This window comes from Pristis pectinata, chromosome 16 (assembly GCF_009764475.1).
Source record: "Pristis pectinata isolate sPriPec2 chromosome 16, sPriPec2.1.pri, whole genome shotgun sequence".
Lineage (NCBI taxonomy): Eukaryota > Metazoa > Chordata > Chondrichthyes > Rhinopristiformes > Pristidae > Pristis > Pristis pectinata.
Window position 1 is genome coordinate 20,898,075 of NC_067420.1, and position 17,062 is coordinate 20,915,136.

General features: G+C 40.8%; 1 protein-coding gene across 1 annotated transcript in view; it reads right to left on the reverse strand.

The window, feature by feature from the left end:
• The window catches only part of gmeb2 (glucocorticoid modulatory element binding protein 2), a 64,401-nt gene extending 51,328 nt beyond the window's left edge, over positions 1-13,073 (reverse strand). The window contains exon 1 of the mRNA XM_052031530.1: positions 8,337-13,073. The gene's annotated coding sequence lies outside the window, so the exon portion shown is untranslated. The remainder of the gene's footprint in view (positions 1-8,336) is intronic.
• Positions 13,074-17,062: the final 3,989 nt, after the last annotated feature.

The following is a 17,062-nucleotide window of genomic DNA, read 5'->3' on the forward strand; positions in this document are numbered from 1 at the left end:
AGCAGGACCCTGAGCAGTAGATTAGCTGATGGGAAAATCAGGGGATAATACTGTAGCCAATGAGAGCAAGTTTAGTCATCAGAATAGACAGGAGCACAGCAAAGGGAGAGGAAAGACCATTGGTTTAAACTGCATTCATTTCAATGCAAGTGGTTTGACAGGTAAGGCAGATAAACTCAGTGCGTAGAGTGGTTCTGGGAACAGGGATATCATAGCCATAACAGAAACACACCTGAGGGAAGGGCGGGACTGGCAGCTCAATGTTCCATGATACCGGTACAGGGAAGAGAGAAGGGGGAATTGCCTTCTTAATGAAAGAGGACATAACAATGATCCTTAGAGAGAATATTCTTGGGGGATCATCCAGTGAGGCCATATGGGTAGAACTTAGAAACAAGAAGGGGATGGTCAGTCTGATGGGATTGTATTATAGGCCCCTCAATAGTCAGCAGGAATTGGAGGAGCAGATTTGTAGAGAGATTGCAGCTAGTTGTAAGCATAATAGGGTAGTATTAGTGGGAGATATTAACTTCCCTAATATTGACTGGGCCAAACTAGTGTCAAAGGCTTGGATGGAGTGGAATTTGTGAAATTTGTCTAAGAAAGCTTCTTTTATCAATATATAAGAGGGACCTACTAGAGAGGGTGCAACACTGGACCTCCTCCTAGAGAATGAGATAGGGCAAGTGGCGGAAGTGTCTGTCGGAAAGCACTTTGGCTCTAGTCACCCTAATTCTATTTGTTTTAAAATAATTATGAAGAAGGATAAGACCGGTTCACAGATTAAGGTCTGGAACTGGGTCAGAGCAAATTTTTGAGCCATTAGGCGGGATCTTGCAGAGGCTGATTGGGCGAGATTGTTTGCAGGGAAAGGAATGCCTGCCAAGTGGGAGGCCTTTAAAAGTGTGATGTCAAGAGTTTAGGGCCTGCATGTTCCTGTTAGGGTGAAAGGGCAAGGCTGGCAGCTTTCAGGAACTCTGGTTGACTAGAGATATTGAGGCTCTGGTTGAGAAAGAGAGGGAGGCAAACACTGCACATGAGCAATTGGGAACTAGTGAATCTCTTGATGACTACAAGAAGTGTAGGAGTGCACTCAAGAGGGAAGTTAGGAGGGCAAAAAGAGGATAGGAGAAGGATCTGGCAGGAAAGGCGAGGCAAAATCCCAAGCAATTCTATAGGTATATTAAGAGTAAAATGGTGAAAGGGTAGCTCAGGAGAGAACAGGTCCCCATAAAGATCAGCATGGCTGTCTGTGTGTGGAACCAAAAAAAATGGGAGAGATTTTTAATGAATATTTCTCTTGAGTTTTTACTGTGGAGAAAATGATGGAAGCGAAGGAAATGGGGGGAATGAGTAGTGTTGTGTTGGACCACATACAAATTAGCAGGGAGGAGGTATTGGAGGCCTTGTAGTGCATTAAGATGCATAAATCCCCAAGTACATTCTCAGACCTAATGGGAAGCTAGAGAAGAAATTGCAAAGACCCTTGCAGGATTTTTGCTTCATCTCTGGCAAGACTGGAGAGTGGCTGATGTGGTACCATTGTTTAAAAGGGGTAGCAAAAACAAGCCAGGAAACTACAGGCCAGTGGGTCTGACATCGGTAGTGTGTAAATTGCTAGAGGGGATGCTGAGGGACAGGATCTACCAACATTTGGAGAGACAGGGTCTGATTCAGGACAGGCAGCATGGCTTTGTGTGTGGGAAGTCATGTCTGACAGATCTCTTGGAGTTCTTCAAGGAGATAGCCAAGTGTAGATGAGGGTAGGGCAGTGAACATTGTCTATATGAACTTTAGCAAGGCCTTTGACAAGGTCCCTCATGGCAGGTTAGTCTAGACGGTTAGGTCACATGGGATCCAGGGGCATATAGTGGATTGGATTTATTATTGGCTAGGTAGTAGAAAGCAGAGGGTGATAGTTGACAGTTGTTTCTCAGACCGGAGGCCTGTGTCTAGTTGTGTGCCACAGGGGTCGGTGCTGGGACCTCTGTTGTTTGTAATTTATAAAACGATTTGGATGTGAATGTACAAGGCATAGAACCACAGAACTATAGAACAATACAGCACAATACGGGCCCTTTAGCCCACCATGTTGTGCCAACCTTTAAACCACACCTAAGACTATCTAACCCCTTCCTCCCACATATCCCCCTATTTTAAATTCCTCCATATGCTTATCTAACAATCTCTTGAACTTGACCAACGTATCTGCCTCCACCACCGCCCCAGGCAGTGCATTCCATGCACCAACCACTTTCTGGGTAAAAAATCTCCCTCTGATATCTCCCTTGAACTTCCCACCCATTACTTTAAAGTCATGCCCTCTTGTATTGAGCACTGGTGCCCTGGGAAAGAGGCACTGGCTGTCTACTCTATCTATTCCTCTTAATATTTTGTATACCTCTATCATATCTCCCCTCATCCTCCTTCTCTCCAATGAGTAAAGCCCTAGCTCCCTTAGTCTCTTCTCATAATCCATACTCTCCAATCCAGGCAGCATCCTGGTAAATCTCCTCTGCACCCTTTCCAACGGTTCCACATCCTTCCTATAATGAGGTGACCAGAACTGGACACAGTCCTCCAAGTGTGGTCTAACCAGAGTTTTGTAGAGCTGCATTTTTGTAGGGCAGCATGGTAGCGTAGCGGTTTGCACGACACTATTACAGCGCCAACGATCGGGGTTCGATTCCCGTCGCTGTCTGTAAGGAGTTTGTACATTCTCCCGTGTCTGCGTGGGTTTCCTCCGGGTGCTCCGGTTTCCTCCCACATTGCAAAGATGTATAGGTAGGTTAATTTGGGTTTAAAATGGGCAACACGCACTCACTGGGCCAGAAGGGCCTGCTACCACGCTGTAAATAAAATTTTTAAAAAATCATTACCTCGCGGGTCTTAAACTCCATCCCATGACTTATGAAAGCTAACATCCCACAAGCTTTCTTAACTACCCTATCCACCTGTGAGGCAACTTTCAGTGATCTGTGGATAATGAACCCCCCGATCCCTCTGCTCCTCCACACTACCCAGAATCCTGCCATTAACCTTGTACTCCACCATGGTTAGTAAGTTTCCAGATGATACTAAAACAGGTGGTGTTGTAAATAGTGTAGAAGGTTATGAAAAATTACAGGGGAATCTTGATCAGCCAGGCATATGGGCTGAGGATTTGCAAATGGCTTTCAATCTAGATAAATGGGAGGTATTGCATTCTGGGACATTAAACCAGGGTATGACTTATACAGTGAATGGTAGGGCCCTGGGGAGTGTTATGGAACAGAGGGACCTAGGAGTGCAAGTGCATAGTTTGCTGAAAGCAGTGTCACAGGTAGATAGGGTGGTGAAGAAGGCATTTGGCACGCTGGCCTTCATCAGTCAGGGCATTGAATATAGGAGTTGGGAAGTTATGCTTCAGTTATACAAGATGTTGTGGAGCCGCACTTGGAGTATTGCGTACAGTTTTGGTCACCTTGCTATAGGAAAGATGTTATTAAACTAGAAAGAGTGCAGAAAAGTCTTACCAGGATGTTGCCTGGACTTGGGGGTCTGAGTTACAAAGAGAGATTGCATATACTAGGACTTTATTCCCTGGAACGTAAGAGATTGAGACGTGACCTGATAGAGGTATATAAGATCATAAGGGGCATAGACAGGGTGAAAGCACATAGTCTTTTTCCCAGGGAGGAGGTGCTAAAAACAAGAGGGCATAGGTTTAAGAATAGAGGAGAGGGATTTAAAAGGAACATCAGGGGCAGCTTCTTCACACAAAAGGTGGTGCTTATTTGGAATGAGCTGCAAGAAACAGTGGTTGAGGCGGGCACATTAGCAACATTTAAAAGCCATCCGGATAAGTACATGGATAGGAGAGGTTTAGAGGGCTATGGGCCAAATGTGGGCAGATGGGACTAGCTTGCTGGGCAACACAGTCAGCATGGACGAGTTGTATGACTCTATGGCACTCAGCAAGTCAAATAGCATCTTAAACTTTTATGTTGATGATCCCTCATCAGAACTGGGGAAAACAAGTGTTTTTTATTAACAAAGAGGGAAAATGAAATACAGGAACTCTTAGACACAGAAGACAATAGTTGCTGGAAATCTGAAATAAAAGAGAATGATGGAAATATTCAACAGATCAGGTAGAATTTGTGGTAAGGAAAAACGAGCTAATGTTCAAACTGGATGATTTTACAATTAAATAGGCCAGTTCTGACACAAGCAGGAAAGGCAGGTTATCTGAAATTGTTGAATTCAATAATAGAGTCCCAAGGGTTGCAACCTTCCTAGACAGATGAGGTTCTGTACCATGAGTTTACATTGGGGGTCGTTGGAACAGTGCAGGAAGTCAAAGTCAGAGAGATCAGAGTGGAATGGAGAATTAACACGACAGGTAACTAGAGGTTCGGGGTCACTCTCCAAGACCTAATAGAGATGTTCTGTGAATCTATGTTTGGTTTCTCTAATATAGAATAGGCTGTATCATTAGCTCTAGATTAATGCGCTAAATTGGAAAAAGAATTAAACAATTGGAAAAAGAACAATGGAATGTTCCTTGATTGAAAAAAATCTATACAAGTCCCTGGATGGCGGAAATGGTTATGATAAATGAGCAGGTGTTGCATGGGAAAGTGATGTGAAAATGGGAGCGGTTGATGGAGATGTAAAAGTGACTCAGAGAACCATGGAACAGATAGTCTCTTTAGAATACAGAGAGGGGAAGGCGTTTCCAGTCATGGAATCTCATTGAAAGTAGAGGAAGTTACAGAGGAAATTCTGTTGAATGCGGAAGCTACTGGGGTGGAAGGCAAGAACAGGGAGAACCGTACCTTCTGGATGCGAATACAGGAGTGAGTACAAAGTGCAGGAGACACAATTGAAAGCCTTGTCAATTATAGAACAGAAGCCACGGTTAAGGTAAACGGAACACATCTCAGAACAACATCCAACATTTTTTAATTCGATAAAGTCCCAAGGATCTAAAATTGTAACATTAACTCAAGTTTTCTCTCCCCACAGATTCTAAGTAATCAGCAGTATTTCCAGCACTCTCTTTTATGTCCGATTTCCAGCAACTGCATCTCACAATTCCAGCCACTTTTTTTTTCCTTTACTAGCCTCAATCTTCCACTACCCACACTCCTCTGGAAGATCAGCAATATAATACAAACATTCATTTCCCTTTCCTATATAAGCACAGAAAGCAATTGTGTCACCTGGATAACCTTGGTCTTCATTCCAATACAGGCACTCCTTTTTCACTCTCCACCCCTCCCTGCAGCCTAAAAACAATTGTTTTATTACGTGTTCATTTCTGATGAAGGATCGTCTAACTGAAGCACAAATGCTGTTTCTGTCCTCACAGGTACCCGACCTGCTAAGTCGTTCCAGTAATTTCTATGCTTATTTCAGATTTCCAACATCTGCAGCTAGACCCAACAGAGATATGGTCCCCCTTGTCTTCACACTTCATCCCACCAGCCTACGTATCCAACACATCGTCCTCCACCACTTCCACAACCTCCAACGGGACCCCACCACCAAGCATATCTTCCCCTCTCCACTTCTTTCAGCCTTTCGCAGGGACCGCTCTCTCCGCAACTCCCTAGTTCACTCCTCCCGCCCCACCCATCTCGCTCACACCCCGGGGACTTTCCACTGCCCCTGTCCTAGGTGTAACACCTGCCCCTACACCACCTCCATCCAGAGACCCAAACAGTCCTTTCAGGTGAGGCAGAGATTTACCTTCACCTCCCCTAATATCATCTACTGCATTCAGTGCTCCAGGTGTGGCCTCCTCTATATTGGCGAGACCAAATGAAGACTAGGTGACCGTTTCGTAGAACACCTGCGCTCTGTCCGTAACCACAATCTGTATCTCCATGTTGCCAGTCACTTCAACTCCCCCTCCCACACTATCCTCAGCCTCCTCCACTGAAGAAGTCCAAACGCAAACTGGAGGAACAACACCTCATTTTCCATCTTGGGACCCTACAGCCCAACGGCATGAACATCAAATTCTCCCACTCTAAGTAAACCAAACTCCCCCCACCCCACCCCACCCCACCTCTTCTTCTTTTCTTCCCTTTCCTAGCCTCTCTCTCTTTTTTCTTCTCACCATTTTTTCTCTTTTTTTCTCTCTCCTCCCCTCCCCCCATGCTACCTGCCTCTATACCTTTGGCCCATCCCCTGTGGATCTGCTCTCCCCTCCTCCCCCGCATCTGCCTATCACTATCTCTTACCTGTATCTATCACCACCTTGTGCCCACCCCACCTCTCCTCTTTTGTCCACCTATCACTGCTCTGTTTCCCCCCCCCTCCCCCCTATATATTGGGCTTCTCCTTTTCTTATCTTCAGTCCTGAAGAAGGGTCCTGACCCGAAATGTTGACTGTTTTTCTCCATGGATGCTGCCTGACCTGCTGAGTTCCTCCAGCATCTTGTTGTTTTTTCATGCAGCTTTTCACATTTTATGTTCAAAACAGATTTGTTCCACTATCAGATTGGCACCCATATATTGGATCAAAAAGCAGCTTGGTAAATAAAATGTAAAAGATTTATACTTTTGAAATAATTAGAAATATAAAATTATTGTAACATTGTTAGGAAAAAAAACTGCTTTCCAGAAATGCATTCTAATAATTACCATCTCATTACAAATATGTTTAAAAAAAACTGTCCCACATGACAGAACAATGTCAAATAACCTACCTGCACAATACTTTTTAAAGTACTTGTCACAAAAATCTAAAACACCTTTTAGATTCTAATTGGCTAAAATCTTGTTTCATATGGCTTGGGCAATAATTGTGAAATTCTCACCATCTTCAGGAAAAAAACCAATCTGTCATAAATACCACCATGCAATGTGATTTCATAATTCTCATAAGGGGGAAATTGTACCTGCACATGTTCAAAAACAAAAGTGACTAACAACTACTGCAGAAGCTTCAAACTCACTACAAATACTCAAAACCAGAATCTAGCATGCAAACTGGGCATACTAGATTTCAGTATTAAACCAGTAAATTGTAACATCAACCATCTACAACTTACTCGCTGCATCTGACTGTTCATTGCAGTGGTAGACCACACTGACTCTTTTCACTTAGAAATTTCCCCAAGAGGACTTTTGTTTGCAAATCCAAAGACTACATAAGACTCCTCTATAGGAAAGGTCCATAGTTCATACACCGGAATCAACTTTACTATTTATTCAACTAACTTAATTTAATGCTGTACATCATGATCTAAAAGTATTTAGATTTTCTTTTAAAATCAGGAAAAAAACTTTAGTATAAAATTTCTATTTTTGAAGTTTTTGTTAGCTACTTAAAAGGCTAGATCACCAACAAGCCAGAGTTGCTGATGCCACTTATTTTCTAGGTACCCTTTCCTCCAGATTAGTAGCCCCAAATATTTATTAAGTTCCCCTTGACGGAATGCGTTGTCAGAGTGCGTGTAAATCACTCGTACATTTTGATTCAAATAAAGCGAATAGCCATTGCCTCTGTGAAGCATTATCAATGTTTTCTACTGATCACGAAAGAGGCAAAGGCAAATCATCTTGACTTGAGAACTGTGTGGACAATAATAGAAAATGCTATGTACATATATAGGTCATGTGTTGTCCTTCTTGACATTAACCATATGGTGGAGTTCTCTCTTCCCCTCAGCCAGCTCAGATTGGGCCGTCATCTCTGGGTCACCTAATCACAAATTGCAGGTGAAAGGGGTATTCAATGAAACACCTTGACAATACGGTTTTATTTCACTCCACTCGGTTGCTTCCCTTTAGCGTAGCGATATCCCAGCGCCATCTTAGTGTCATTAATACACGCTCAAATGTCATGTTTCAAAAAGTGCAAATTCCCACGTGTTTTGCATTTTAATCGCTCCAGCCCGCGTGTGGTAATTGGTACGTGTGCCCGCAGTGAAAGGCCGCTCGCTGAGTTTTACAGGAACCATGAACAAACCTTACAATCAACCACCCAACTAACTGCGAGGAACACAAACTTGACATGTGGGGGGGGGGGTGAAGAGAAGGCGCGTGGATTGATGCTGGCGGAGGCCAATGAAAGTCAGGGACACGGACATCATTTCCAAGGCTCGGCCTATCAGTGAAGGCGTGGGGCGGGACTTTTCGCCCAGCAGGTTGGGTTGAGCCACAAAGGCGTTGGGTGGTCAACCCGCGATCGGCGGCGACGCAGGTGACGCCGCCGTCCGTACAGTGTACGCCGTCCAGCCCGTCAGCGTCCTGACGTCCCGCAGGCACCCGCGGACGGCACCCGCCATGGGGACTCGCCCGAAATTCGGTGAAGACGCTCCGGAACACTCAGTCCTTACCTGTGTGTCGAGGCGCCGGAGAGCGTCTTATTAAATCCGAAACCGAACATAGACCGGGTCACAAGCGGCGACGTAACTGTTTCTGGAGCGCGCGGCTAAGCGCAGGGGACGTCGATCTGCTGACGCACGTATAAGGGACGTACGTAGCCCAGGACGTCATTTGCGTCACGGGAAGTCTGTGGGGGAATGCTGATGAAGCTGCTCAGGGAGAGCCTGCAGGGGTGCAGCATGGTCACTGTCATTGGGAGCTGCACTTACCCTGTACGACGCTCAGACTCAGTCAGATCCATCAAATAACGTTATTGGCCTTACTGTCTTTCTTTGGCCAAGTTTCATTTAAAAGATTTTTTGACTAAATTTGGCATTTTTGTTTGTCAACTCTTTATCTTTTATTAAGATCTTTATCTTTTATTAGTCACATGTATGTGGAAACACCCAGTGAAATACATCTTCTGCGTAGTGATTTTGGGGGGCAGCCCGCAAGTGTCGCCACGCCTCTGGCACCAACATAGCATGCTCATAACTTCCTAACCTGTACGTCTTTGGAATGTGGGAGGAAACCGGAGCACCCGGAGGAAACCCACACAGACATGGGGAGAACGTACAAACTCCTTACAGACAGTGGCCGGATTTGAACCCGGGTCGCTGGTGCTGTAAAGCATTATGCTAACCACTATACTACTGTGCCTGTACAGCAGAACAACTTGGCTGGATCAAATCACTCTGGCAGGACGCACTACTCAAATTCACTAGCAATTGCCCCTTGTTTGAATTGTTGCCCCCTATCCACTGTCTTGGGTGTTGAGCATTCTCTGTGATATTTATCATTCGGTCTTTCATCCAGATGAATTTTCCATGCTTGAGCTAAGACAGAAATATTGGAAGGCTCCTTAATTGGGAAACAGTAACTTCCAGGACCTGATTCATCATTTTTGTCCACTCCCAGGAAGTGCAGGAACCAGATGTTTCTCTCCATTCAATTGTTCAGGCATGACTTTTCTAACTGCATTTGCTAAGCCTGGATGAGAATAAAAATTAATTTTAAGTGCTTCCTAGCTGGTATCAGTAAATAACCCAACCATGTCATTAAGAGAGTTGAATGTTTAGTTTGCTTTTTAAAAAAAACTATATAAAAAAACTAAATATCAATATATGTAATGTATTGATTTCATATTTGAACCCTGCATGAATTTCACCCTCTATATTTTGACTTTCTCACCGGTGGAGGACAGTAACTCAGAAATAAGTAGATCAATCCCTTGGAACAGTGTAGAGATGAGCAGCAAAGCAGAAAAGGTCATTTCCTAGAACAGCAATGCCAATAGGTTATGGAGTGTAAAATGAGCTAAGGGCACAAGGGCAGATGTTGAATGTGGAAACTGATGTGCAATATTTTCATTATAAATTAATATGCTTGTATTTAAAATAGAAACACGTAAATTGATCATGCTGTCATTAAAAACCTTCCAGGCTGCAATTTGTATTGCCAGTTAACAATGTAAATGTACCTATTAAACCCTTTATATGTTTTACAGAAAACTAAGAACAGAAATACAAAAGCAAGAACCTTTAGTTGCTGGTATTCTGAAATAAAATCAAAGAGTGCTGAAAAGATTCAGCAGGCCAGGCAAAATCAATGGAGAACAGATTTTAAAATCATGCGTTAACTATACACACTCTGAGCATGCAACTATCTCCCTTTACCAGAAGATTGAACTTGATCTTGACTGTTTACATTAAGTTTCAAGTGGCTTTATCATTCGGTATTGACTTCCAACATTTAACTCCTGGCAAATAGTACATAAAAAGTATGAGTTGTTACTTGGCAGTTCCTGTTCATAACTTGTATTGGTCAACACAGTTTTTCATCTATGTGACTATGGAAGTAATGTTTGTAGACAAGTGATATAGAACGCACAGCTACTACTATAGAGTATGCTTAGTTCTACCAACTGAGAATAACTCTCTAATGAGAACCCACAACCTGCTGATTTAGAACCCAGAGTGCTACTGATACACAGTTGTGTGGGAAGCATGTAGCAGGAAGTGTTTCAAACTTTAGTTGTTATATATTTTCGTCTACACAAAATACACTTTTGGTGTGTTATAGCTACAGTTATTTTGTTATTGGATGATCATTGACCAACACAAAAATTAAAATTATAAGATCACGTGACAGTTGAAAAAATTGGAATGGGAATTATAGTACATCATTACATCATTTGAGCACAGAACAGTGGTAGAATTTCCATGCTATGACAAATACATTGTGGCTGGTGGAGGGGGGGAAGAGTCCGTCTGTGAACACTGATGTCGGAATATTGCAGCACTGGCCAAGAACCATCTTCATTATTTTAGCAAGATTATTTTAAACAAATCAGTTTCTCAAATGAAAGGTAGAAGATAAACATGTTAAAAATACATGTGATTACCAAAAAACATATTTAAAAATATTTGTTATTTTACATATGTTAGGCACATTGAGCCAGAGAAATGTTCTGAGTTTACTTAATACATAGAATCAAATCCTGACTGATATGTTACCTTTTCCTTCAAGCCTTATTGTTTGGTCTGCAGTCTCGCCTTGATTTCTGAGAACGACTGAGCACCTACTTTCTCTGCAGAATTTTTTGTTCAATTTGGTGAAAATTATGTTGTTCTCAAGGTGATCAGGCCAATAGGCATTGAACAGAATTTTCTGATCAGTGTATCAGCCAAAATAGATATTTGAGGGCAGTGCTGTATTGGTATTTATTAAATCCTATTCATATCAATACATTATTTACCCGTATCTCATCTGGTAAGATTGCAATAAGTGTTTTCCGCTTCTAAGTGGATCAATCACAGTGCCAAACCTTACTCTCTCTGTACTTGCCAAAAATGTAGTTACCTGATCCATTATTAGAACTATTTCATCCATTTGCAAAAAATCACTTTTCAGAATATGAAATAAATGTTAAGACGATATTCTTTTTTTCTGTCTAAAGTAGGAGGTTTACTATGATAGGTCTATAAAGTGTAACTATTACTTTTCAGACATGGAGGAGGGCATTTACATAGTGCCTTTCATGACCTCAGAATGCCTCAAAACACTTTATAGCCAACAAAAATACTTCTGAATTTTTGTCATTGTTGTAACAGAAAGAAAGACTTGTATTTATATAATCAACTTTCACAAGTTCAGGATCTCTCAAAGTACATTTCATCAAATGAAGTGTCGAAATGTAGGTATCATGGCAGCCAATTTTCTAGAGCAAGCTCACTCATATAACAATGTTATAATCATCAGATAATCTATTTTACCAGTGTTGATTGAGGAATTATCAGCCAGCACATCTGGGATGGCATCTCTGTTTTTTTTTTCTATAGCACTGACGGATTTTAATGTCAATCTGAGAGACCATCCATGCAATATTCCCTCACTACTAGATTAGAATATCACCTAAAATTTTGTCCAATTATCTAGAATGGAACTTATACTTTCTAACTTAGAACCTTCTAACTTAGAAGTAAATGTGCATCCAAATGAGCCACAGCTGACACAAATTAATGGGTTTATAGAGCTGATATTTCATTACTGTCAGCGGTAGTGCATTAAATAATGCATTCTGAACTTAGTGCAGCACCAAAGCATATTCACAAGAGTGTTTATAGGAATTTCTCCCCAGAATACTGGATGTAGCATAATTTAGTTACTTGAACACAAGCTTTTCCATCTTGTAAAATAAATCCACATATCTCACTTAAAAAATAGCATTTATTGATGATTGATGAGCTCCACGTACACAATATGCATTGCAAAATTCATTCGTAAAAATTCTCTTGCATCCTAAGCATTTTTCAACCTCCCTATTATCGCTTTCTTAATGTATTGGCATTCTGTTGCAATGTCCAAGGTTCATCCCTGGTATTCATTTGGCATAAGACATTCGACTATCTTCATTTTCATTAATGTCACAACTTTATTATTCAAGTTCAGATAGACTTTTCAAGTTCTTCTTGGGCATTCTTATTATTAGATTTACTCCGGTTTGTTTTTTGCTTCATTATCATTGTCAATTCTAAAACTTTGATAACCTTAAGCACTAAGAGCATATGAAAGTCCTGTTGTGAATTTCAACTTAAAGAAAATATCCTGTTCTTGTTGTAACATATTCTAATAATGATTGTTTGTGTCCTCTGGAGGCACAGAATAACAGATGCAACATCTGTACCCTGGGATATAATTAACTTGGAAAAATAAATTGATGTTGAGTCATTATTATCCTCCACAGTCTCCCTTTTTGTCCCCAGATAATTCTCTTCCTACACTTTTGCTTAACATTTATTTTGTTTCCTACTTACCTCCAATTCATAAGTTTAACTTTCTATCTCATATCTTTATGCATCTAATTCTTCTTAGCAATATCATGAGATTGTGAAAGGTGCTAAGTAAGTGCAAGCACCTTTTTTCTGAACTCCCCACATTGGCTGCTGTCTTGGTTGAATTTTATGCCTTTGAGACTTGCTGTCTTCCATGTATCCATCATTCACTGCTGCTGCCTTTTGCTAGGTTGTTGCTCAATGGGGTTATACAATTCCTCTGTATTCACTATTGATGGTAAATTATCAGATTAAAAAGTGCACTTCTGAAATTATGATTAGTTTTATTGTTCCTCTTCATATCTGCAGATCTTTGGTAGGATGTTTAACTTTATGAAAAAAATAGTAATTGAATTGATCCAATTGTTAAATTCATCTTTCAACAGTAACAAAATCTTAAATGTATGAATTAATTGTTTAAAATTTAATTGTTAAGAAAATGACATCGTAATGAGAAAAATACTTTATATCTCCCTGGTAGAACTACATAAAGCAAATGAATTTGATTGTTCATCAGATATAGAGAAGTTTGTATTATATCAGGAATTTAGTTTCACTTTACCCAATTTAGTATCTAGAAGGAATATTCTGTGATGGCAAATTGACATTCAGTGACACAGCCTAAAATGAATTAATTATCTCTTCATTGGTATTGGTGTGCAAATTAATTTATCCAGACCACAGGTGGTCATCTGTATCTTGAATTATTAATGGAAAGAACATTTACAAAACAGTGTCAGAGCATTAGACTGTTCATAACATGTTCACAATGTAATGGCACCCAAGAGCTTTGTGTATTTTTTATGATGTGTGATGTCATACTGTACTTAACTATCCTTATTTACCACTAAGTTCCTTTGTGACTTATCAGATGATTGTATTACACTATACAGGGTGGTTCTAAGCTGCTCAGACTGAAAAATCTCATTTGTGCTGAGTTGGTGGTGCCAGTCAGGGCAGCACATGGGGCACCACAGTTGCTTCAACACAATGTAAACAGTCTCATTGCTCTCCAGGGATTTAGTCATCTCTGTTTTTCATGTGAGAATGGGTTCAAGTTTGGCTGTGATAACATCCATGGATGGAAAATCCAGCCATTATTTGCCTTGATTCACAAATGGCCAACATTTTTGGAAAGAAGGATTGAGAGGTGCGAACGTCATCAAAAAAATCTAAAACTGTTAAACATCCTCTTGCAGTTGGTGTATACTAAACTTTACAATTAAATGATTCTAATTATTGGAACCATGCCTCATTGAGCAGCTTTTGGGTGGGTGGAGGACAGGACTTGCTGCTCTAAATTTCAGAGTGGAGCTATTTTAACTACAGGGCTTCATTTAAACGTTATTGTCCTCCGCACTCCTAGAACGGGCAGGGTACAGGGTACCCACCTGTGAGAAAGGTTGAGTGGTGCTGACCGTCAATAGCCATTCAACTGATTGGCAGGAGCGTTAGAGAAAAATACTGGGTCGAGGGATTTTCCTTACAGGACCTGAAGGAGTAATCCTACAGTTTTGATCCACAAAGTAAAAAATTGCGCATTTCTTCAAGATTTATATTATCTTTTCCACTACCTACCAGCTCCTTTCCATTAACATCACCACATCTACCATTAGGAATGCTGCAGGTTAGAATGAAAAAGGAAAGGATAGGACAGATGAGGATGCCAAGCTGCTAAGTAACTGGCCCCTTCATGCAGAGGGCTAAGACTATGGTGCATTTTACCGGATATGCAGTATTAACTTCAGTCAACTGATTGTAGGACAAGTTCTTTACTGATGGATGCTAAGTTACAGTGAGTTATTTGATCTACAGATTAGGATCATGGTATAAAAGGCATTCTGATTAATAATCTCACATGTTAATTAAAGTAAGTGAGTTTATGTTGGAATGTGTAATCAACCCTAAATGTCAGATGTCTGATTGTATCACATGAAGCACGTAATAAGGATGCTTTATCTAAAGTTAAGTGTTACATTCTTGTCTTGATTTAAGGCTATGATAGCACTAAACTAGCAACCTTGAGACTGGATGTTATCATTGTGACATACTGAGAGGTGAGTGTGAGAAGGTCAACTGGTGCATGGGAAACACAAAAGATCTGCCAGTTGCAAATTAATCCAGGTCTTCCCCATTTTACGAACAACTGATTTATGTACGGCCCTTACAATGAGCATTTAGAAGACTGGCAGGATGGATTTGCCAGCTGCTGCGGGGCTGCGGGCATCTTCTGCTGTGTGGGAACATGGTTTGTGTTTCCGAGCTGCAAACTGTTTGGGTTACGGATAGTTCACAGGAACAGAACCTTGCCATAACCTATGGAGGACCTGTATGCCGTCAGCGTTTTATTTGGAGGTTATCCAATAATTATTGATCAGCAGACATGATGACAGTGAACGTAACTCAATTTCACCTTCATAGTTCAAAAGGATGTTGCAAACATAACATTTGATGATATTGTAGTTGGTTACAGCGGGCCAAGACAATCCCTTGATCCAGTGATCCTCCTTGAGGTCATCCTGGGATATATGGGTTGGCAAAGGCAAAGAAGAAATGGCAGAAGAAGAGGAAGAAGCCTGTCAGCATGACCAAGAAGATACTGTGTGAGTACTGAACATTTGCGAATTATATGAAGTGTCTTCAATGACAATTAATGGCTTGGGAAGCCCGCCAGACCCAAACGGCTGAGTGTCTGTTCGTTCTGACTGCCGTCATCACAAGAAAGTTGATACCATTGCCTGTCCTGGTAAAGAAAAACTACTTAAAATAAACACAGAAAATGTTGGAAGTATATAGCAGGTCAGTCAGCATCTGTAGAGAGAGAGAGAAACAGGTAACATTTCAGATCAATGGCCTTTCATCAGAACCTGCTTAATATACTTGAGTGCAATTAACTATGCAATCTTGGAAATGCAGCCAACAAACCTCCAGGATAATCTCAAGGCAAACAGGTAGAGGACAATCATGACTCGCTGTCACTGGTAAAGCATGACTACTAAAGGTACAAATATTTAACATGATATTTAACAGCTTCCTGAAATATCAGTGTTCAACCACTTCAAGGTGTATCCTCTCTCTCCATATCCTGTGTGGTGGGTGTTCCCTAGAGTGAACTGCACCTCTCCATTGAAGCCCTGCCTCCTTGAAAAAAAGGTACAATGTGAGGAGCAGCCAGCAGCTGCTTCTGAGTGCCTTGATGTTGTTTCTCGTAGCTACCTTCTGAACTCCAGTCGACTGAATCACCCATGCTTATAAGGTTGTTGAGAGCACCAAAGTGCAGTTCACATTGGAAACTGATCTCCAATGTTCATAAATGAAGGTCCATTTCTTACAAAGTTCTCTCCAAACTTTGCTAAACATCCTTTTACAAGAATCCACCACAGAATCACACAAGAGAGCACTGTGAAGTTGCAGTTCTTATTATCATATTTTCCTGCCAATTTTTCAGTGCCATCCAATGCCACTGTGCTCTAGCCTTGCCTTCACTGTTGAGTTTCAGGACATAGGCAATCTGCATGCACTGAGTTGAAGTTCAAAAGTCTGGCTAATAATGCATCTAATGACATATTATTGAAGTTGACCACCAACATCTCTCAGAGAATATGACCAATTATATGCTTTCATGTTAGATTGTGGAAGTCAATAGGTTGGATATAGCTTCCTGGCACACAGTCATTGAAGTGCACTCACTCAAAGGATTCAACATCCAGACTTGCAGTTTCATGGCTAGTTGTGAATTCAAAAGCTGGAAGAATAAAACTTTGAAATGAATTGGATTTAGCAGTCTTTCATATTGAGCCTGTTCACCCATTAATAAGTCTTCAAATGCATAGGAAAATCAAGTATTTTTATATTAGCTTTTTTTTAAATAATAAAACTCTTGCTCTACTTTGAAACAAATGTTGTTATATATTTAATATTTTAAAATCACTGCATGCAATAGAACTATTCATTTTCTGCAGGTCAAAAAGTAAATGAACAAATAAGCTTTCATAGAAATCCAAGTGGGCCATGAAACCTTCAACACTCCTTTGCGTAAATGTTCATTTATTGTTGTTTAATTGTTTTTCTCTTTGTACTTTCGTTGATTTTGTGCTGCGTGAATACGTTATTATTAAATGAAGAACAAGTCAGCTTCTTTTGGTGGACAAAATTAAGTTTGTGGTTTATTTTAAATGTTGTAGAAACTTTACTCTTTGACAAGCAAATTGATAAATTGATTAAAAAAATGTTATTTGGGTGCTAGAGCTGCTAAAGTGGTAGCCAATACACATGTACACAGTTGTAGTGTAAGTTGTGCCAGCTGTCATATTAGCAAGGAACATGAGAGCTTGAAATGCTAGGATCTATTAGAATAGGCAAAT